General features: G+C 36.7%; 1 protein-coding gene across 4 annotated transcripts in view; it reads left to right on the forward strand.

Moving 5' to 3' along the window:
- Nucleotides 1-16,180, forward strand: part of LOC124175107 (epithelial discoidin domain-containing receptor 1-like) — a 140,204-nt gene that overhangs the window by 48,931 nt on the left and 75,093 nt on the right. Inside the window, exon 2 of one of the 4 annotated variants that reach the window (XM_046555006.1) lies at nucleotides 13,833-14,002. The exons of the other annotated variants lie outside the window; for them this stretch is intronic. The gene's annotated coding sequence lies outside the window, so the exon portion shown is untranslated. The remainder of the gene's footprint in view (nucleotides 1-13,832; nucleotides 14,003-16,180) is intronic. 4 annotated transcript variants of the gene reach the window in all.

Below are 16,180 nucleotides of genomic sequence, written 5' to 3' on the forward strand. Positions count from 1 at the left end.
GACGTAATATATTTCGAAAGAAAGCATGACGAGAATGGGATGTAATAAAAAAAAAACAAGCCCAAAATTCTCGCTCTCACACTGCAGGTTTCAAGTTCATAGAGGAAAAAAAATTAATGATAGCCAATTTAAATTTGAAACTACAAATTCAGATTCGTGATTAACGATTTTGAAGCCCTTGGATACCGTGTTACATGAAAATATGACGATTTTCTTTTATTTTTCACCACTTTAATGGATCTACCATTACAAAGTTTACAAAACCCAAAAAACCTCACGATACGAATTTTGATTCAAATCCACTAATCCACTTTCAAGAAATCATCATTTTTAATCCAAAATCCAAAATCCAATCAGTTCTAAGTTTACAAAATCCGCATCGCTTGAGACTAAAATCATTGAAATCCGGTAACTCGTTCTCGAAATATCGTCTGACGAAAAAAAAAAATTATCACACACACACACAGACGCGGACAAAAAACCGTTTGAAAATGATTAGAGTTGATTCTCCAAACCTCAAAACGCGAGAATCTGGTAAAAGCTCATCTTTTCATTTTCAGAGTCATTGCAATAACTTCCCATACCACCTTTGAGAACAGAGAAACTGTGACTAAAAAAATGAAAAAAAAAAACAAGAAGACAAAGTTGAAAAATTGTCGAGCGAATCGAGCGTTTATTTCTTTTCCACGTACCTCAATTACCGGAACGTGTACCCAGAGGCACTGACACTGCATTCTGCAGGAGCTGAACGTGCATCCAAAGCATATATGTATACATACAGGTGTAATATATCCAAGGGGTTGAGAAACTCTTGTATACACGTACATGTACAAAAACATAACGTGACGCCGTGTAAAATGGTCGTGCACAGGCGAACCTGCCGCCCCTTTTCACCCGCGCACTTTCACCTGCGTCCCTCGGGAGTATTTTAGCCCCGAGCTCGGCAAGGGGTGAGGGATTAGAAGGCGGGGGGATGATACCGAAGTACAGGTATTTCATAACACCGACATGTATCAATCAATTGCCCCCAAAACCCCGGGGGTAATCTCGCCCCCCCCCCACCCCCCTCATCCGAACCTTCCAACCCTCCAACCCCTATTCTTGATTTCAACCCCCGTTTTACCGAGTGACGATAATAACTTTATACCCGCGCAGTGGCAGGTGGTTGGTAACGATTTTTGAAGAGGAATTATTTATTTAATCAAATGTAACGTCGGTGAGACGGTTTTTTTTTTTTTTTTGCTTTTTTTGCTTCGCGGAAAAATTTTTCTTTCATTTCGATGGTGTTTTTTTTTTTTCATTCTCGGAGAATGTCGGAGATCTTTTTCAAGAATTTGAAAAAAGAAGGATATTTAAACACCTGGCTTTACAGTACGGATAAAATTTTTAAACATCGATGAATCGTAACGAATTTTTTTTAAAATAGATTTTTTTAAAAAAAAAGAATGATCAAAAATTTACACATCTTGAAGTGAAAACGGACAAATCTACGAGATGTTTGTAAGAATTTCAAACGGATTTGTAAACGAAGCATCGATACGCGATCGTTTTCTTTTTTTTTTTTTTTTTTTTTTATTCAAATTCCAATGTTTACAAAAAGTTCCTCGTACCTCACGGATATAATAATTCGATACACACTTTATACGTCTATATCCGACTTTCTCATAATATAATTAACAGAAATGATCGATTTCCGGTCAGACTGCACAACCTCTTCAATGCATCGCGTTTTATTTTATCGACGAATTCGATTCGAGTGGGGTGTATAATAAAATATAAGTTTTGTTTCGTAAAAATTTTCTGGAGTATGAATAAAAAGCTGTTGAACTCATACGAGTCGTTTGAACGCGGAGAGTAACCTGAAAGTTCTGGCACTTCTGGGTTTTTCTTTTTTTTTTTGCGCTCAAGTGTTCCCTGAGGTCTAAATATTGAGAATTTTCTTCTTCTTTTTTTTTTTTTTTTTTGTTCTCTCCTCACTCGAATAACGACTGGTTCCTGTTCGCGAGCTAAATTTTGAAAATCAAACGGTGTTTCGAAAAGAAAATTCTTCTCCTGGCGAAGAGTCGACAAGTTTTCTGGATGAAAAATTCATCTAAGGTAGTGAAGAATATCGAAAAACTGGCATCGAGCTGTTGAAAATTGTAAAAAAAAAAAAAATCGCACTTTTTCGCTAGAACCCATTTTTCTTTATTTTTTTTTTTTTTCTATTCGCTGTCGGTAGAACATTCAAAACAAAAAAATCACTCTCTTACCGGAAGCGCTTCTTTTTTTACAATTTTTTCAGTCGTTTCTATTTTTTTTTTTTTTTTCTTCTCATTCTAACAAAACAGGCGCTTGCAGCGAACGGGTGATTATTTTTATGTTATTTATTTATTTTTCGTATCCATCTTCCATCCCCCAAAAACTTATCGACCTTCAGCCGGGAAAAGAATTCTCTTTGAATACACAGTTTGATTTTCAAAAATTTGGCACGCGAATCGGAACTGCTGGCACGTTGCACGATTTGACGCGGGAGAGAGAAAAAAAAAAAAAGAAAAAAAAAAGAAAATTCTCAATACTTGGACCTCGAGAAATACTTTGTCAAAAAAAAAAAAAAAAGGAAAAAAAGAAGCGGAAGTGGCGGAACTTTCGTTTCGACCAGCGTCCAAAGGACTCCTGAACAGTGTCGGACATTTTTCGGGTAACGTTAATGCATAGAACATTGGTGAAATTATGAAATACCAATGCCCGTATACCCGTTTAACTCCCGAGTGACGGAATGCGGCGTTGATGCAGAGAGTTGAAGCTTTGAGTGTTTTCGGATGAATGTAGTGCCATTCATTGTGAGTCTAATTAACAACTTGGGCTGGTTTCTCAACGCCACCCTTCTGCAGCAACAGCAGCAGCAGCAGCAGCAGCATCATCATCATTGTGCAGAAACGTCAAGTCCTTTGCAAACTCGTCCCGGACATGAAGAGCGTAGAATTTAATTAACTTGTTCTGCGCCTGATGGACTGACATCGAGACAAAAACTTTGCATTCTATTACATATATTCACCTTACGGTATATAGTTGAGGATAATTAATGCGAATGAATATTTTACCGTTCGATTCACGCGTCAATTTGTTTAATGCAAATTTAAAGCGTGCTTAAGACAGGAAAAAAGGGGGGGGGGGGATTGCCTTTTTTTATTTGTTTATTTTTTTTTTTTTTTTTCCTCAAGAAAATGAAAACGCTCGGAGCAATTTGAGTTTGAGGGCTTTGTTATTCAAAGTTTCGAGAATATTTTTTTGAATTTTTTCATTCAAATTAATAACAAAATGGCGGCATGACGCGTATAAATAGCGAACAAACAGGCTTTCGATCCACCGGCTGAGATTTTCTCGGTCAACTTTTCGTCCGATCTACTTGAAATTTTGACACGATCTTGAAAAAAATTTTCATCGATTCGGCCTCGTGGCTGGATTTTTGAATTTCTGTTCTAAAATTTTTTTCAACAATTTCGTGGCCGATAATTGGGTTTAAAATTGCTTCCGAACGTGTAAATAACTGGTAAATCTTTTCTTAGGTGATAAAAATTTCGTTCGGTATAACACTTTCATCCGTTGAATGGAATCTGATGTACGAATAATGGAAGTTATTTGTAATTAATCCACATCGCGTTGTACAGCGTTTGTAAACTTTCTACAATTAATTATTTTGCCAAAGTTTTTAATTGTACGTGCCACATTATCCAGCAACATCTGCAGTTGAATGTGCTCGCCGTGGAGAATTGCAACTTCGTGCGAACGCTTGAAAATATGAATTGAATATCTATGCAGCTAGAGGATTGGATAAATTTTCGAAAACTGCTTCACAAAAAAAAAAAAAAAAAAAAGAAAACAACAACCCCTAATTATCGAATGTCGTCAAAGATTCTTACAATAACCCATCTGTCTTATATGTATAACTTTGATCTTAGATTATTCTAAAATCTACGCGATAAAATAAGATGAAGACACAGAGAGAAATTGAGTATTTAAGATGATTTTGGGAACTTCTATTTTATTTGCCCGTTCTTTCTTAAATTCGTTATTTCATTTTCACAATATAAAAGGTATCCTACTCGTCGCGGGACTAACAAACTCAGCCTGTTGGTTTAAAAACACAGACAATGAATAACAAAGAACACACGTAGGTAGAAAAAAGAGATAAAACAACGAGTGAGGAGAAAATTATCCGTGAAATATAATTTATACGAGCTAGGATTTCGTTTCGGTGTAACTGGGAGAAATTTTTAGTACCGGTTACCGCTCTGTCCTTAACTATTTTCATCTTTTACAACAATCGAAAAATATAGTGCCAGGTAGAAAATGAAAATTAGTTTTATAGCTCTTACCGGAAAGTCTGGTATCCGTTGCTATTCTTTCTCATTACGATCGCTGTTGCTATATTTTCTTGCAACTGTTGGGAAAATTTAACGCTCGTGCAGCGATGAATTGACGTTAAAGCCTTGTTTAACTAAAAAAGTAGAGTAAAATTCATAAAAAAGATTACGAACGAAGTCTTTGTCCTCTCTGTACTATATTCAGTTTAAAATTTTAAAAAATCGTTACACGTCTTGTATTATTGAACTACGTCGATCGACTCCAGCCTTCGCCCTTTTCGACCTAAGCTCGTCTCTCTCTCTCTCTCTCCTTCTCTGTCCCTTCTCCTATCTCAAATACAAATCGTCATAATCAAAACTGATTAACTAAAAACATAAACTGCACAAGGAAAGAGTTTATAATACATACGACAAGCGAAGAGAAAATGTACGACGAGACGGATTGAGAGAGAGAGAGAGAGAGAGAGAGAGACAGATTTTTGCGAGATGTGAAGAAACGGGAGAACAGAGAATGGAAGGAGGAACCCCGCGCGTGTATAGTCGTCTTTTAATTCCACTTGCTCCGGGGAATATTATTATACGCATGGAGAATTCCTACCCCGCTTTCACCCTCCCCCCACCTCACTCTCTCCCTCCACCCCCCAACTCCGGTCCAAATCTCATTTTTATTATTAATTTCACGTCAAAAGAAACTTGGCGTACAATCACATCGTCTTCCCCTTTCCGCCTCCCACCCCCCCACACCCTTCCTCCTTTCCCCTCGCTCTTCGCGTCTTCAACAAAACCTCGGAGAATCCCGTATTGTGTATATATATATATATATATATATATATATGTATGTATGTATACCTGGTAGGTACATACATGCATACGTGAACGAATAAAATACGGATATAAACGTTCTTCGATGGTTTATAACTTAAGCTCGCAAGAAGCTTTTCTTTTTTTTTGTATTTTTTTTCTTTTTTTTTTTCTCCTTCTTCTTCTACTTCTTTTTTTCGAATAACCGTTAAGGGATGACAAGGAGAGAGAGAGAGAGCGAAAAGAAAACGACGAATTAATTTGGTACGCGTTATTATTAGGGTGTTTGAGTGAAGAGGAAAAAAAAATAACAATTCGCGATTTTTCACCGTAGCACGTCGTAAAAAGTTTGTTCGGGTCGAATGAAGGAATTTTTTTTTTTTTTTTTTTTTGCGAAAAGAAGGCGAGCGTTGCACGTTTTGCGGAAGATCGCGTTCTCATTTGATTTGTTACTTTCTTTTCGGTTTTATCATTCGTTTTATTTGTTTATTTATTTTATTTTTTTTATTTTTTTTTTTTTTAGGTAATTTACGGAGGAACGCGCTTTAGCACTTCTATTGTTACTTCTTTCCTGGCTTATTTATATTCAAACCACGGATCACGATCGATAACGCAACAGTGTACTGATTCGCCTGAATTAAGAATTCGTATTACATTATTGTTTAAACCATTTTACGAGATTGAATTAATAATGAAAAAGTCGTTAGATACGCTTCTCAAACGCCAACCGGAGATATTCGATATTAAAAGTTCGGTTCTTCTCTGCGACGTAAATTGACGTTATGATTGATGCGAGGGATAACAAAGATCTTTTATTCACGATAATTCATAAATTTAAAAAAACAAATATATATAAAAAAGGAGATAAATCAACTGAGCGCGATCTTCCAAATAACGTAAAACGCTCGCCTTTTCACCGAATATATATATTTTTTAACCTTAACAAACTTTTTACAGAGTGCCGCTTGGTGGATAATTACAAATTGTATTTGTTTGCAAAGAGTGAATTCGAAATTTGTCGATTTCGGAGAGGAAAAGTAATTGTAAGATAATGACAAGCAAGAAGGCAAAAAAAAAAAATTTTAAATTCAATTTACAAGTCAACTTTTTCGTGAAATAACAATATAGAATAATATAGAAATAATTACAATTGTCAACTGTGGTTTTGTTATAATCGATATTTGAGTGGTCTTGGTAATATTTGATGTCAACAAGCCTGAGAACAAGCGTAACTTTTTCGAAATTTACTCTAGTCATTTGTTTCATCGAAATTTTCATATATATGACTCAAGAAAGCAATATTCAGATAAAAAATTCGATCTCGTTTGATTTCTTTGTTTTTTTAATGACTGAAATTTATCAAAAAAAAAAATAAAATAAAGAAAAAAAAATTTCATCCCTCCCTTGCAATACTACTGTAACATAAAAACTAAAAACAATCTACTATAATCATGATTATGTTCGTAAATTCTACGTTCTAAAACACCGAATTTGATGGGAAAAATCGGGACAACAAAAAAAAAAAAAATCTTTTTTTTTTCATAGAGCTTTGTTACATGCAATAAAACGTAATAATACGTCTTACGTATCTTACGCGCTTTTGAACTGCCTGAACGAAGTCTTATCGCCTATCGCGTCTGCTTGTGTAAAGTTTATTGCAAGATTGCTCCTTCAATGAAGCATTCAACAAGCTTATAATAACGAACAATACCTGCAACACTGTATGAATTATAATCGTTTGACAAACGCGTCAATTGAAAGAATTCCATCCATTCTCAAACCACTCTCTTTTTCTCTCTCAAATTCTAGATCGTACGTTCGACTGATTGATCGTAATTTCTTCGCCTAATTTCTAATAATATTCTAAATTTTCCATGCGGTTATAAAACGGCACAAATAAACGTTCGATCCGTCAATCAATCAATCTCTCTCATTATTCAAGCGCGTTACGCTCTTTAAACCGATTTGTCTATAAAATAATAATACGGATAACTTGATTATCCCATTTTCTACATATACCGAGTATGCAAATTGGGACGATTAGAGGCGTGATCGAAATTCCGTCCCGCGACACGCGACACAGAATCCCGCGGGAGCTTTTCACCCCCTGCAATCGCCTTCGGGATATTTAACCCCCTGTATATACACCAAAAACATCAATCCTTCGTACGGACAGGTTAAGATTTTTATTTTATTTTTTTCAAATTTTTTCTCCCTTCTCTTACGAGTGAAATTTTATTCGTGCATCATTCTCGAGTTTCGATAGCTCCAATAAATAATACAATGATAATAATCGACACTTTAATCACACAAGTTGGTATTTATTTTGCCTCGTTCATGGACGTAAAAAACAAAAACCGATTGTGAGGAAAAATAATCGATTATACTCGGTTAATCGCACAAAAAATAATCGATTTAATCGAAAATCGAGAAATAGAAAAGAAGTAGGTGAAAAAATGGGTGGGGGGGGGGGGGGAGCAAATTTTTTCTCGCAACATCGAACAAGTGACTTGCACTTTCAGACTTAAGCTCGGTTCATCTGATATTGCATCCCTGCTGCAGGCAGTAAAAGAACGTCGTCGTAAAAATTTTAATTTGACAAAGAAAATCCGCCACCTTCGCAGTCATTTTACAAAGACTGCCTCGCTGAAGGTATCGCGAAATTAAATTCCTTCACTCTTGATCCGTATTCCGCAGTTACCAAATAGCCTTTATAAATGTTACATTTTAAACGAGGAATTAAGTTGGTGGGATTTTTTTTTTTTTTTTTTTTTTTTTTACCCAGTCTCGATTACGGACTCTTTGTGCTTTAGATGCGACGCATTTTTTCTGTAACTCAGAAGTAATTATACGCGATCTCGATTTGATTTTGCGAAAATCGATTCGATCCTTCGCGCTTATAAAACTTACCGCTCGGTTTCGTAATAAATTCTAACCAACGTGGGAAAATTCTAAATGAATTTGCACGCTGAAACTGAATTTTTTTTTAAAAGATTTTCGCGTTGCATTTACAATCAGATCTCGTGTAAAATTTTATAAATATATACATGTATTGCAAAAATATTGTGTTTGTTTGAGACGAATTGAATTTGTGGTAACTTTTACAACCTCATCTCTCCATTATTTGCGTTTTATTGTATACGTGCTGGCGAATAATTATAAAATTTTAATTATTACCGATGGTAATTTATAATCTTGAAAGAATCGATTTCCTTGTCAAACTGCACAGCCTTTCTCAGGTTTGTATTTTTAATGCATGTCAGCGACGCGGATGGCGGGAAAAAGAAAAAAAAAAAAGGGGGGGGAAACGAGAGACGAAGACTGGAAAGGATGGGAAGGGGGATAAGAGAAGAGAAGAAAACGAAGAGAGCGGTGATAAAAGTAACGGAAAAAAAGTAAATTAATCCCTGGAGCTTTCTTCGGGTGGAATAAATTCGTTATATTATTCAGTTCCCGGGGCTGCAAACGCTGCTACCTGTATATTATATATATATATGTGTGTGTATATGTATACAGGTTCGCTTTCGGTCCACCACCCCCTCTTCCCTGAGGGAGGAGGGCGGTGAATTAAAGAAATTGAAAATAAACAATTTATTTTGACATCTGAGGAATGTGGGATGCCGTCGCAGTTATGGGTAGACATGCGCTTCCAGGGGTGAAAGGAAGCTTGCACAGGGAGCTTTATCGGATGCTCGAAACAGGCGTTCGGGTATCCCAAAGGGGACGGTACAGCTTTTTCTTGGAAATACACCGGAAAAAAAGAACTTTTTCGGGATACTTTTGATCGCCGTGAAAAGGAAAGGGTCTTCATCGACGATGATCGAGAAAACGACCGAACGAAAAATCTGAAACCGATGGGACTTGGAAGACGAATGAAAAAGTTTTTAAGTTTTTTTTTTTTTTTTTTTTTTTTTTTTTTTTAAATGCTGTACGACAAATTCCCAATTTCTAAATCGTCCGATCGGTTTCGCATTTCCTTCAACGTTTTCTTTTTCGAATTCTTCACTAGGGTAAAACTCGAAAGCTCGGAAACGAATCGCATTTTAATATACAACGCCCAACCGCGCCTGAATTTTGATTGGACTCAAGGCTTCGCACCCTTACAGAGGTAGAAAAAAGATACACACCGGATGAAACCGTGCAGGAGCGTCATTGGGGCCGACGCCCCAATATTTCGTTAATATTTTATCGCGTACCGGCCATCAAGCCTGACTCCCTTTTACCTTACATATTTATACCTACCCCGGCCCTTTTTCGAACGTCGACGAGGTGAAAGAGAAACGTAGATATCGTAGGTACGAGGTATATGTATACATATATACTCGGCTTTGTGACGGTGTCTTATTAACAATTTAACCCAGCCGAAACGAACAAAGAACCAAAAGACGCTGTGAGAGGAGAGAAGGACGACGAGTCGCAAGCTTCTGTTTGAGACGAAACTTGTAATACGACTGAATTTATCCGTCTTTCTCTTTCTATCGTTCGTCCCGTCCCAACTTTCTTCCTAATTCTGTTGTATATCTTCCTTCCTTCCTTCCTTCCTTCCTTCCTTCCTTCCTTCCTTCACTTACTTACTCACTTCCGCATTTCTGCTCCGCAGATCAAACTCAAAGCAAGAAACACGACGTGCAGACGACGCGCTGCGTCTCGAGTCTCACGGTTATCAACCCCTTCATAACATCCCTCGATTCAACTACGAGCTCCTTGAGCTTTGTTTTGAATTACTTATCAACTTCATGCCACCTGACGAATAATAAACAACTCTCTGATAATACCGTAACATCTTCGGCGAGTAATCGCCTTCGCAATTATATCATAACGATGAGAGAAAACCTTCTATTATATTCCACCAGTTTATTCTATTCGCCAACGTACGATTTATTTCACGCTCAAAATCTCGATAAAGTCGATAAAAATTTCAGCGTAATGAAGGAAAAACGTCTAAAGATAGACGTAGGTTTGGAATATGATAAATCGTATTTGCATAAAATTGAAACATATTCTCCGACACGTATCGTATCACATATTGGGTATACACAGATTTTGCATCTGACAGGATTGTTAGAGGGCTGGTTGGACCGGTGACCATGTTCATATTATACGCACTGCAGAGGCAATATGTACCTATACGCTAGGATTTTATTGAGGATTGCACATCTGCCGGGGTGGTCACAGAGATGGAGGAGGGTGGTTGCATTGTGTTGCACGAGGTACTCATCCGCGTCATTGGATCCGAACTGTGGACCCTCATCCCCCCCTCGCATCTCTCTCCATATCTCTCTCTCTCTCTCATTCTCTTTTACTTTATTCAATTCCTACTTGTCATCCACCTCTGTTGTTAACATTCTATTTTTTCTTTACGTATTCATACTTGTGCAATTAGTTTCACCTCTTCTTATTTTTCGGCGAATTCTTTACTTGTGTCTCTGATTTTTTGTCCAAGCACTGGCACGGGCATAATAAACCTTATCTGTATATCTATCTATCTATCCGTCTATCTACCTACCTTTCTGTCTATCTATTAGTCTGCCTATCTATCTATCTGTCTATCTATCTATCTGCCTATCGATGTATCTATCTATCTATCTGTCTATCTATCATTATGTCTGTCCGTCTATCTGCCTATCTATCTACCTATCCGTCTGTCTATGTATCTAACTGTCTATCTAGCTATCTGTCTATCTATCGATCTATCTATCCGTTGATTTTTAGTGACCCATTTATTGTAATCAATCCTTTTGCTTCACCGGGGGAGGTCAGTAATGAACTCAAAACAATTGATTATCTATCTATATATCTGTCTATCTATCTATCTATCCGGCTGTCTATCTAATTATCTATATATCCATAAATCTGTCTATCAATATGTCTGTCTATCTATGTATCTATCTATCTATCTATCCGTCTGTCTATCTAATTATCTATATATCCATAAATCTGTCTATCAATATGTCTGTCTATCTATGTATCTATCTATCCATCTGACTGTCTGTCTATCTCTGTCTCTATCTCTCTCTCTCTCTCTCTCTCTCTCTCTCTCTCTCTCTCTCTCGTATGCGTAGGATGCGTAAGGTATAAGGTGTACGCAAAAGGAACGTTGATACATCCTTTGCAGTGTGAAACTATCGTCATAGCTGCCATACATGCGATACGTACGAAGCCGGCAATAAATCTGGCAAGCCTTCGCTATTGTGAGGATCAGATTTATGAAGGAATTAATATTAGATCTAATAAAATATCACCGATATTGGATTTCGTCCCGGCGCAGTGGGGCTACCCTTCCTCCGTACGATACGTATATGTGTACCTATACTACCTTCAACCTTCAACCTTCAACCTTCAACCCTCGCCGGATGTTCTCCTGACACACATTCTATATCCAACAACGACAATCCTCGATGTTTCCTTATCGCGTTTAATCAAAACGTTTCAGGTCTATTTCCTGTCTTAGATTAACATCCGGTGTTCGAATCTAGATGATGAAAGAAACTAGATTCATTAAGCATATGATTTCTCGATTTTTTTTTTTTTTTATGAAACGAATATTCTGTCATAACGAAAAATTGCCTCGTCGTTTTAATTAGTAATTTGATTCAGTTGCTATAAATTGGGCACTACATATTTACCTCATACATATAATGCTAGGATTTTATTAACTAATTCCCTTACATATCTATTTGTTAAATTGATCTCGTCGAATGATAAGTCTTTACGAATCGAGAAGAACGTGACGATAAAAAAAGAAAAGAGAAAGATTAACTTCGCGTCGTTTAACTCTTAAATTCACGCCGGTGAATTTTCGAATTTCGAGTTCAGTATTCGTAATCACGACGTAAAGAGAATCGTTCAGTTTCATTTCACAAATTTTTTTTGTTTTTTTTTTTTTCTAATCAATTTAAATTATTTTTTCGGGGTAATAATTAAATTCGATATACCTTTAATCTCATTTTGCATTTGTTAGTAAATTTGTCATCCTAATTTTTATATCAAAAGATTAAATTACTTTAGGTATAACAGGGTGATTTTATATCATTTATTCTTTCTTTTTTTTTTTTTGCAAGTTTTTGATAAAGTTAAAAATTATCCTGGATTCGATTTCCCTGTATTCAGGATGCTTTAGTCGAGCTTTAAGTCGAATAGATTCGTCGGGTTTTCCCTTAGCCGACAATTTTCGATCCATCTTTCGTACCTGCAATAAGCGAGACCACATCGGAGTGTAGCGATAAGGAAGAATGAATCGGGGGGTGGGTGGGGGGGGGGGGGGAGGGGGTGCAAAAGGGAGTATTTGATGCGACGCGAGTGGTTCGAACCGAGTCGTGAATACCTTTCGGGAGGTTTTTAAGTAATGAAAACGGCGCTGGTATGCAGTTTAAGAAATTGACGGGGGTTTCCGCAGATTTGCGTGGTATGCCAGATGTGACGGGCGTATTTCGTTCCCTCCGAATCTACGGATCTAAAGAGGCAATGCCAACCCCGTTATATCGTACGCGATGCAGCAACCCGGTCCGAATAATGTCATCCAAACAATATCCTCGAAACAGCAGTTATTTCAACGATATTACATTCCGAACACACGCGTGCACGCGTGTTTGTCTATCACTCCCGATTGAATTTGCAAGGATATTGCCATATGCAGCCGGTCTCAGTTCCTGAAACGATTCTGGAAAACGTATTCATATTTATGATGCTGCCTTTTTTGTACGACACTTTTGGACGACACCCGGATTGAGGGGAAAACGCATCGTAAAATTTCGTGCGTTTTCAGAGCGAGTAAAGGTGAAAAATTTTCATAATTAAGCTCAGGGGGTGGGGGACTAGAAAGGATGAAAATGTGTTAGAAATTCAATTCAACTTTATAAACCGGTTAAAATAAAACATGGGAATTTTTTTTTTTTGTTATTTCTAAATGATTTGTCTGATATTTTTTTCGATGAAAATCAGCGGTACATATTAGTCGCACATGATTGTGTTTTTCTCTAAATAACGTTTTCTCATTAATTTTGCCACGACAACTCAAAAACGCTCCAAGATACGACGTTGATTTCTGTTTTTCAAAAAAAGATGTCAAACTTTCTCTACAAAGCGAACCAACGTCCGTGTCAAAAAAATAAATCTTTTATTCCTACGTCAATGAAACAAATATCGTCCATTTATCGAAGTTTTTCAAATTTTAGACACCCTTTTTTCAATTTCTTAGTTTTGCCAAGAAAATAAATTTCAAAATTAATCACGGACGATTTTGCCAGCGTTAAGACGTGAAGAAAAAAGAAAAATAAAATAAAAAAATATGAGAACAATTACTCGCTATCGTGATGGAAAATTTTTTTACCCTACAGAAGACTATTTTATTAAAAATTTAATTACACAAGAAGAATGTTGTAATAAAAAATGTTTTTCTTAACTTTAGTCGATTCAATATTCCATGAGGACTTTTTAAACCAAACACGGGAACTCGGGACGCCGCTACTCGTAATTCGAAAATTTACCTATCCTCTCTTTCTAATATGCCAATCATAGATGTCACCGAATTTGCAACAGTGGTTTAAATTTCAGTCAGAGAAAATCCCGGAAATACTTTCAACTATAACTTGTAAGTTGTCACCGTGGAGGTCTAACGCTCTGCCAATCGTTATTCATTCACCGATTCGTATTAATACTTGTATTTGAAAAAAAATTTTCTACCAGGCTCTCTAGATTTTCCAAGGCATTGACGAGGGTTTGGTTGAGAAGGTGCCCTTTAAGGGTGCCGTCGGATGAATTTCCAGAAGCCGAACGCGGCTGAGCCGGGATTCAGGCCATATTGCTACCGATACGGGAGGCAGGAACTGGCACACGTTTTCCGTCATACGTTATAAGTACGTACGTGTGTATACACACACACACACACACACACACAAACATGTACATATATATATACACATATACGTATTATGCGGCTTGACGGCGATAAATGTCGGCGGTGTGCCGGTTAAGATGAATATTCCTGACGGTTATACATTCCAAACTGTATTCATATTGTATACGCGTATATTCGCGAGATGAAATGTGGCTGCCTTACGTATACATATATATATATATATATTGAAAGTCTCAATATTGGAGGTGAAAGGAATATTTTTACCCTAAACCTTAATTCTAGCGTTAACATTAACCGTGATTCCCGTTTCCGTTCATTTCTTATTTCCTTTCTTGACGGAATTTTTACAAATTAAGATACGCAAGTGAAATTTTTTGCCCTACGATTATACGTATATGCTGCAAAACCGCTGATTTTTGTTTTTTTTTGTTTTTCTGTGCATGGTTTTGAACAAGAGATGATGTACCATCTCCGTAACGAAAAATAATTCAGGAAAAATCTTCGCTGTTTTCGAAATTGATACTTTTTGATACAAACAAGAGTGTCGGAAAATCCATGCGCGAAGTTGTTCGAAATAGTCGAAAGGAGATTTGAAACAATCTGAGGATTCTGATTGTAGTGAATTATTGTCTGGTTGACATTTGTGTAATTAAGGAGTTTACGTTTACGTTTTTAAATAAATTAAAACCACTAAAAAGCCGTTTTTCGTACTACCAAAGCTCTTCAATTTCAGGTTTTATGACGTCTACGATCATGAAATATAATTCTAGAAGTAATGAAAGTAGCAGAAGTGAGACAGAAAAGTAAACAAACCTTCTCGGTAATGTGGTTTGTATATTCGTATACATTCCATTCTTCTTCGTTAAAAAATATCAATTTCGAAAAAAGCAAAGATTTTGCCAGAATTATTTTCCGACATGGGACGTCACACTTCTTATCCAAAACCATGAATAATAAAAAATCATCGGCTTTCCAGCATATGCGTATGGTAGGGATAAAATTTGACTTGCGGGTCACCTTAAAATTCAACAAAATCGTTGAATTCTCGCGTAAGTACGAAAAAACGAATAACAATTTTAATTAGCTGTTTTTTTTTTTCCACTGTAAATTTGACAGATTATTGTTTTTAAAAGATAAAGTGCATCTGTGTTGCTTTCCGCAGTATCGTTAGCCTTGACTTAATAGACGGTGTCCACTTTATACGTAAACGGTGAAATAATACACGAGAAGAAACAAACGGAAACAGAAAAGCTGCAGAAGAGTGTTGCAGGTTTTTCAAAGTGAAAAGATGTAAGCAAATAAATCAAGGCGAAAAAGTAGAGGAGGTAGAAGGCGGTAGAAAAGACGTTACGAAAATATTTAAATCTCGGTTTTTCAAACGTAGAAAAAGATAAGGAGATATTTGGTTAAAATTATTCCGTTCTCAATTATTTGTTCATATTTTTTATTTATTTTTTTTTTCTATTTGTTTTTTCTTCTCTGAACGGTAAATCATAAACAATTGTATGTTTATGTTATACGTAGCAAGTGTAAACCCCTGCAGTTGGCCCGTTTGATAATTTACGCGTAGGGAGGCATGCATTCGGTGTTTTTCTTAGACAGTGAAAACATCGCACCGGAAAAACGTCTGTGCTTACACGATTAAAGGAGAATGCATGGACCTACACTATGTCCTATAATATATAAGTAGAATACGAGAAGCGAGTGAAAGCGTAGAAAGTCTGTTTTGTATTTTTCCCCAACCTGTTGTATTTCATAGACCGCGGATCGCTGCAAGAAAAGCACAAGTTTCTGCTGAGAAAAGAAAGAGAGAGAGAGAGAGAAAAAATAAGGGATAAAAAAGAGGGAAAAGTTGATTGCGAAGTGGGAGATGAAAGATGAAAGGTGAGGGATACGGGGGGTGAGGGAATGGAGAGATCGGAGTAATAGATAACCAGACGAAAAATACCCCATGGCCCGCACTGCTTTATTCGCGAGAACGAAAATGGTACGCCTGTAACTTCGAGACGACGTCTCGTTACCTCTCTAATTGTCAGAAAAACGTCAACAGTTAATCGACGTCTTGAGGTCGTGAATTTTTCCTTAAATTTTGAAAAATTTAGGGCCGTTGTAGAAATTCGAGAACCGAGTTCTAGGGAATTTTTGTTTTTCCCTAAGTGAGATCAGGACAGAAAAC

This window comes from Neodiprion fabricii, chromosome 2, assembly GCF_021155785.1.
Source record: "Neodiprion fabricii isolate iyNeoFabr1 chromosome 2, iyNeoFabr1.1, whole genome shotgun sequence".
Lineage (NCBI taxonomy): Eukaryota > Metazoa > Arthropoda > Insecta > Hymenoptera > Diprionidae > Neodiprion > Neodiprion fabricii.